The following is a 7377-nucleotide window of genomic DNA, read 5'->3' as shown; positions in this document are numbered from 1 at the left end:
CTATCAGTGAGTTTCGACCGAACCCCACTGATAGACCTAGAGAGCTCCGATTGCACGCATTTCATTTCCTATGGATTTTTGAGATTTCAAAGAGTTCAAATATGATATCCATTATTTATTTCGGCTTTTCATAGATGTTAATATGTAAAATGGAAGAATCATCAAAAAGGCCCACATTGGGCTTGATATGGAATCATATCAGGCTCACGTCCTGATATGAAATCATATCAGGCACGGCGTGGGTCTGATATGAAATGCTATCAGACCTACGTTAGGTCTGATATGATTCCATATCAGGCCCGATGTGAGTCTTTTTGACGATTTTTCCATTTTACATATTTACATCTATGAAAAATCAAAATAAATAATGGATACTATATTTGAACTCCTTCAAACCTCATAAATTCATATGAACTGAAATAGTTACAATCGGAGCTCTCTAGGTCCATCAGTGAGTTTTGACCGAAATCCACTAATGGACCTAGAGAGCTCTGATTGCACCCATTTCAGTTTCTATGAATTTCTGAGATTTCAAAAAGTTCAAATAGGGTATCTATTATTTATTTTAGTTTTTCAAATGTATTAAAATATTATTAAAAGTTAACTAAATTTATGTAATGTTATTCATATGTTATGTATGCTAGTAAAAAAGATAAGAGAGAGAAAAATGGCAGAAAAAAGAAAAACGATAGAAAAAATAAGATTATCAGAAGGGTAAAATAGAAATTGCATTTGAAAATGTACTCTTTTTGGTAAATAGTAAAGTAACGTATGTCCTTTAGTAAATTTAAAATTTTAGATACTCTGATTGGTAAATTGTCATTTTTTTAATTATTTAATTATTATTTTTATTTTAGATTTGAATAAATATGTTTGAATTTATTGATGCAGTAAAAGATGACAGTTATTTTTTACAGTTTATTCTATTTTGTGTAAAAGTATATAAATTATATGGTTAACTAATAATGATTGTCAAATTACTAAGGATAGAAGAATTTTATTTCCGAAAGATAGGTGTTAGTCCGGAAATGTTTGAATTTATTAATGAACCTAAGTAATTACAATTTATATAATCATAAACTCATAAATAACTACAATCTGTAATTGATTTACATCAAATTATAAAGTTAGAAACATATACTTTTAAAGAAAAGACCTATTAAAATGATCTTTGATTCGATGTGATTAAACTTTTTCCACTTCGATTGTGAAAAATAGTGGCAGCTTCCATCACAGCCAGGATTAATGTTTATTAGACTTATATTTTAATTAAAAATCAACTGGCCTATTAGCTCAGTTGGTTAGAGCGTCGTGCTAATAACGCGAAGGTCGCAGGTTCGAAACCTGCATAGGCCATATAAATTTTTTTTACGTTATAATTATTTATTATGGGCCTCTTTAATGGTCCTTTTTATGAAATGGGCTGGACTGAGATTCTTTTCTATTAATTAGTCGTGATGATTAATTTTTATAATTTATTGAAACTTGAATTCATAAGTCATTATCCCTCTCATAATCAAAATTGAAAGTTTTTAGATTAATTAAAATATTAATTAATTTTAGGTTTTCTCTTCAATGCACTATGATTAATTAATTATTAGTTATTAAAAAATTGATAATTAATTAATAAAAATAATTATCAATTGGTAAATATATCATATTAATTAATTATTAGTTATTTAAAAAATTTATAATTAATTAATAATACAAAATATTTAAGAATACGATAACGGGGAAAAAATGCAACTAATTTAATTTAAGAGTTCAATCTCATATTTATAATAGAATAACATCAATATTAATAAATTGATAATTAGTCGTGATGATTAATTTTAATAATTTTTAATTGAAACTTGAATTCATAAGTCATTATCCCTCTCATAATCAAAATTGAATGTTTTTAGATTAATTAAAATATTAATTAATTTTAGGTTTTCTCTTCAATGCACTATGATTAATTAATTATTAGTTATTAAAAAATTGATAATTAATTAATAAAAATAATTATCGATAGGTAAATATATCATATTAATTAATTGTTAGTTATTTAAAAAATTTATAATTAATTAATAATAATAATTATTTATCAATTGATAAATATATCATATTTATTAAAAATTATAGTTAAGACTGTAGGAGAATTATATAATTCTAATTAGATTATAATTTGAGAAATAAATTATTTTGATATGATAGGCATCGATAATTGTAATTAAAAGGAAATTAATTTGTTTTCTTTCAATTCAAATTTTAAAAAATAATTATCTAAAAAGAGACATTTTAGAAATATTTTGAACTAATTGATTCCATTCTAATTAAGTGTCATATATCAATAGAAATTTTAAATAATTTTTATCTGTAATTTGCGTCATTTATTAAAAAAAAATAAAGGAGAGAATTACTCTCCAAAATGTTAAATTTTAGTCTTCTAAAAGTTAAGTTAATTCAGTTGAAAATTGAATTACTTAATATTTTATTAGTTTAATTTATTATTTTTTATTAGTTGAAAATTTGTGACTTTGTAACAAAATTATATTGTTTGGGTTAAAAATGAACAAATCAATTTTTTTTTTTCAAATAGATTGAGCTGATAAATTTGATTTGCTATTGAATAAAAGTGAATACAAAACTATGAAATCCAACGTGCATTAGAGAAAAGGGTATTTTTAGCCGGGATAAATTTGAATTTTAGTAATGAGTAAATTAAAATTACTTTATAACTTGTGAATTTCTAAATATGACAAGAAAAAATCTCTTAATTTTCTTTGAATAACACAATTATTACCTAAATTCATAATAAATTATAATCGTAGTATTTAATTAATAATTTGGACTCTAAATAAGCAACTTTCAATTGATATGGTGAAACACAAAATTAAGTTACGTTAGTATTTAATTTTTTTTATACTGAAAATAATTTAAATTTATTAATAATTTCAACTTTTTATCATTCTCAAATCATATATGCATAACCTAACATATTTTTTTAATATTTACATTGCTTATTCTTGTTGCCTCAATCTTCATCGGTTCCCCTCTCTCTCCCCGTTTCTTCTCGCCGGCTTAATTCTTATTAATTTTTCATTGTTCTTACAGAGAAAAAAGGAATAATAACCTCATTTACGGGTATCAAAAATCAACTTATCTGTCAATCTTATCTGAATTGATTTAAAAAATATCAGATTAAATTTGAGAGGCGAGGTCTTCATCCAGTTAACGAAACCGTCACATTTTCAACTTTCCAACTTCACACTTTCAGACAGAATCAATATTTATTACATTTTGAATGTGATCATATCAACATTAATCCTCTTTTGATCTACCAAAACTTCTTACATGTCTACTAAATATCCAGCATACTTTTACTCATTTGAACTTTGTTGGACTTTCGCTTTGCTCTTGCAATGTATCGAGTAGAATTATTGCTGTGGGACTTAAAAGTCAAGAATTTAAGTATTAAAACCAATCTCTTAGGATCAACCTGTATACAATATGTTTTTTTCTTGAACCCCGTATCGATGAGAACTTTGTAAGAAAATTAATTTAATTCCTTGGTGCCTGCTTATTGCAAAATTTGTTCATGGAGAAAATTTTGAATTTAAATTTTATTTCTATTAACAATTTATGAATTTAAGTTTATTATAATTTTTAATTATATATAATAGTAGAATAGAAATATGAAAGAAATATATATAAAAAAGTGTAGAATGGGAAGGAATTGTTGAAATATTTTTTGATATGAAACATATGTAAGATTTTTAATTTTTGACATGGTATATATATAATTAAAGAGTTTATAGAGAGGTTTCACACCCATAAATATCCTAATGTACTTGAATCTAATTAAATTATAATTAACGGTAATTTTCAAAAAGGCACATTTAAAATTGTCAAAAAATTTAAAAAACGCATTTAAGTTTCTGATTTTCCAAATGAAGTATTTGATTTCCATTATATCCCTCCTATCAACAACAACCGATTTTATTTCTATTTTTAAAGCATACAAGTCAGATGGTATCCAGATCGAGCAGATGATCAAACCTCACGAGGAACACACTATGTTAAAAACAAACTGTTGAGGGGTAAATAAATCGAATATTCATGAATGTCGTACTGTTTAATTTTTTATACTAAGTATTAACATCTTACTTTCCGACTAATTTAGACCAATTCAGGAAACGAGTCGGCTTAGCACTCAGCAAACTAGGATTTCTATAGTTCAGTCTTCTATTGTAGTAAAAGGTATCATGTTCATCTCACCTCAAGTACTTTTCACGATTTGTTCCTAGATTATATGAATGAAAATAAATTACGAAGTTAGTTTATAGCCGACCGTTAATAATTAGGAGCAGAAGGAGTTTTTTCCCAAGAATATGTGTCCATTGAAAATTGATCCCTATCTTATAATAATAAATCGATAGCCACTAGATAACTAGGCACCCTATGAAAACTACAATTCAATCTTCTATGTGATAAAAAGGTAATTTGCTTACCTCCAGTACCCCCAACGTCTCTCAGCGCCCTTGCTAGTCCGTTCCTAGGTTAATACGGAGGAGGTAAATCACGAGTAATTACTAGCCATTAGTACAAGTGGCTAAGGCATGAAGAAAGATATACTCAGACGTGTCGAGTTTCAATCATAAAATCTCATATGATAACATCTCATACCTCAACTATCGCACCATCTCGGGAGACTAGACTTCAATCTTCTAGCACGTTCAAAATGTTGTCACGGGACTGGAGAATCGTTGTTATAATGAGCTATCGCTTAAAAAACAGGCATCACCCAATGTTTCCAATATACAGAGGAAATGTATTTAGTAGCCTTTGTAGAAATTAATAGGTAGAGAAAAGAAATAATATAAAGTTTTTTTGATAATTTTATTACTAAAGTCAATAGGCTTATTTATACAAATTGTCCAAAACAATAATGGAAAGATTAAATAAGGCATACAATCATAAAAATTATAAACATAGTAATATAATAGACTTGAAAATATTATTTTTCCTATTTCATTCATATCAATCTTGATTGTGTGTCAAATATTGTCTAAACGTTGAGTTTGAGTGCCAACTTGGTGAAACGTTGTCTAGATAATGACTTAGTAAATATATCAGCAATTTGATCTTCCGTAGATATATAAGAAATCGAATGTTGTCGAGTCGTCACACGCTCGCGAACAAAATGAAAATCAATCTCTACATGTTTAGTACGAGCATGAAAAATAGGATTTGCCGCAAGATAAGTCACTCCAATATTATCACACCATATTTTAGGCGTAGCAGTTAGGAAAAAGTGTAATTCTGAAAGAAGAGATTGTAGTCAAATAATTTCTGACGTTGCGTTAGCGATATCTTTATATTCAGCTTCAGTACTCGAGCGAGAGACTATAGGTTGCTTCTTTGAAAGCCAGGAAACAAGATTTCTCCCAAGAAATATAGCATATCTACTAATAGAATGTCTATTTTCGTGAGATCCAGCCCAATCTGCATCACTGTAGGCAATCAACTCTCGTGAAGACTGATGATATAAAAGAAGACCATGTAGAAATAGTGTTTTTGAAATATCGAAAAATTCTCTTAACACCTTCCCAATGATGTTCAGTAGGAGCATACATAAATTGACAGGCACGATTCACAGAGAAAACAATATTGGGTCGTGTAATTGTGACATATTGTAAGCACTAGGGCTGTAAATGAACCAAGCGTTCATGAACAAGCTTGGTGTTCGGCTTTGTAAGAGCTTGCTTATGTTCGTTCAATATACATAAGATTAATTAAACAAACAAGCTTGAACACATATGTGTTCAGGTCATTAACGTTCGTGAACAACGTTCGTGAACAATGTTCATGAACAACGTTCATGAATAATGTTCATGAACCATTTTCATTAATAAAACTCTTTTCAATATGCTAAATAAATAATAAAATAAATAAATTTAAATTATCAAGCTCAATAACCAATCAAACAACTAAAAATTTCAAACAATCAAACAAGCTTGAATTGAGAGCTTGATAACATCTAAATGAACCAAGCTCGAACCAAGCTCAAATCAAGCTTGAATTGAGAGCTTGATAACATCTAAACAAACTAAGCTCAAGCCAAGCTTCAAACAAGCTCAAGCTCATAAAAAATAAACCAAGCCAAGCTTGAACACTCATTTCAAAAGCTTAGTTCATTTTAAGCTCAGTTCGGCTCGGCTTGGTTACATTATCAAACAAGTTTGAATACCCCAAAACTCGGTTCGGCTTGGCTTGTTTACAGCCCTAGTAAGCACCAACAATACTACGGTAGATCTGGGGGGTCAAACATCGAAAAGGAGGATGAAGGTGTAGTAAAACCGCCATCAATGATTAGTATGGAGATAGGACGTACACCATCCATTTTAGCTCGTTGTAGGAGCCCAATAATGTATTTGCTCTGAGCGAGAATACAACCTTCAGAATATGAGAGAAACTCTATTCCAAAGAAAAAACAAGCATTGCCAAGATCTCGAATAGGAAACTCTTGACGGAGAAGATGTAGTAAAGTAGTAATGTCGTTTTGATCACTACCAATTATTAATATATCCTCCACATAAATTAGAACAAATATTGAAAATTTCTCATTACATTTGTAGAATAGGGAAGTGTCTGTTTTTGAGCTAGAAAATCCCTGAGTATGAAACCAGGTAGATAGACGATGAAACCATGCACAAGGTGCTTGTCGAAGACCATATATAGATTTCTGAAGTTAACACACATGCGTTGAAAGTTACGGGTGGATGAATCCAGGAGGTTACTCCATATAAACAGTTTCTTCAAGATGTCTATAAAAGAAAGCATTGGAAATATCTAATTGGCGTATTGGCCAATGGAGCTTACAACTATATATAGTAGCAATCTGATAGTTGTAATTTTGACGACTGGACTAAAAGTATTATTGAAGTCAATACTTAGCTGTTGATTAAAGCTTTTAGCAACAAGGCGAGCTTTGTAACGTTCAATATAACCATCTGCACGATACTTAATTCGGTAAACTCATTTAGAGTCCACAATATTCATAAAAGGGGTATGAGGGACTAAGCTCCAGGTTACATTACGAAGAAGAGCATCAAATTCTATAGTCATCGTAGCACGCCAATTTAGATCTTTGTCTACCTGTATAAAACTAGAAGGTTCAACAAAATTTGAAGAAACAATAAGAGCATGTGAAAGAGGATAACGAGTGGAAACTGGTGGACATTGTGCATAAATATCGCTTAGAGGAAGCATCCGCCGAGGAATATCATCATCAGAGCTACTCGGGGATGAGTGGTTAGACGGATGATAATCAAAACTAGAGAGTAGATCACCACTAGTTGCCGAGTCTACTGGAACTTGTGGGGATGGAGCAGG

General features: G+C 29.4%; 1 non-coding gene across 1 annotated transcript; it reads left to right on the top strand.

Moving 5' to 3' along the window:
* Positions 1-1282: 1282 nt before the first annotated feature.
* TRNAI-AAU lies at positions 1283-1356 on the top strand. Its single transcript has one exon. It is a non-coding gene; the product is annotated as a tRNA-Ile (tRNA).
* The last annotated feature ends 6021 nt before the right edge of the window (positions 1357-7377 follow it).

This window comes from Zingiber officinale, chromosome 2A (genome assembly GCF_018446385.1).
Source record: "Zingiber officinale cultivar Zhangliang chromosome 2A, Zo_v1.1, whole genome shotgun sequence".
Lineage (NCBI taxonomy): Eukaryota > Viridiplantae > Streptophyta > Magnoliopsida > Zingiberales > Zingiberaceae > Zingiber > Zingiber officinale.
The sequence above is the reverse complement of the archived record's forward strand: the minus strand, read 5'-3'. Positions and strand labels throughout refer to the sequence as shown.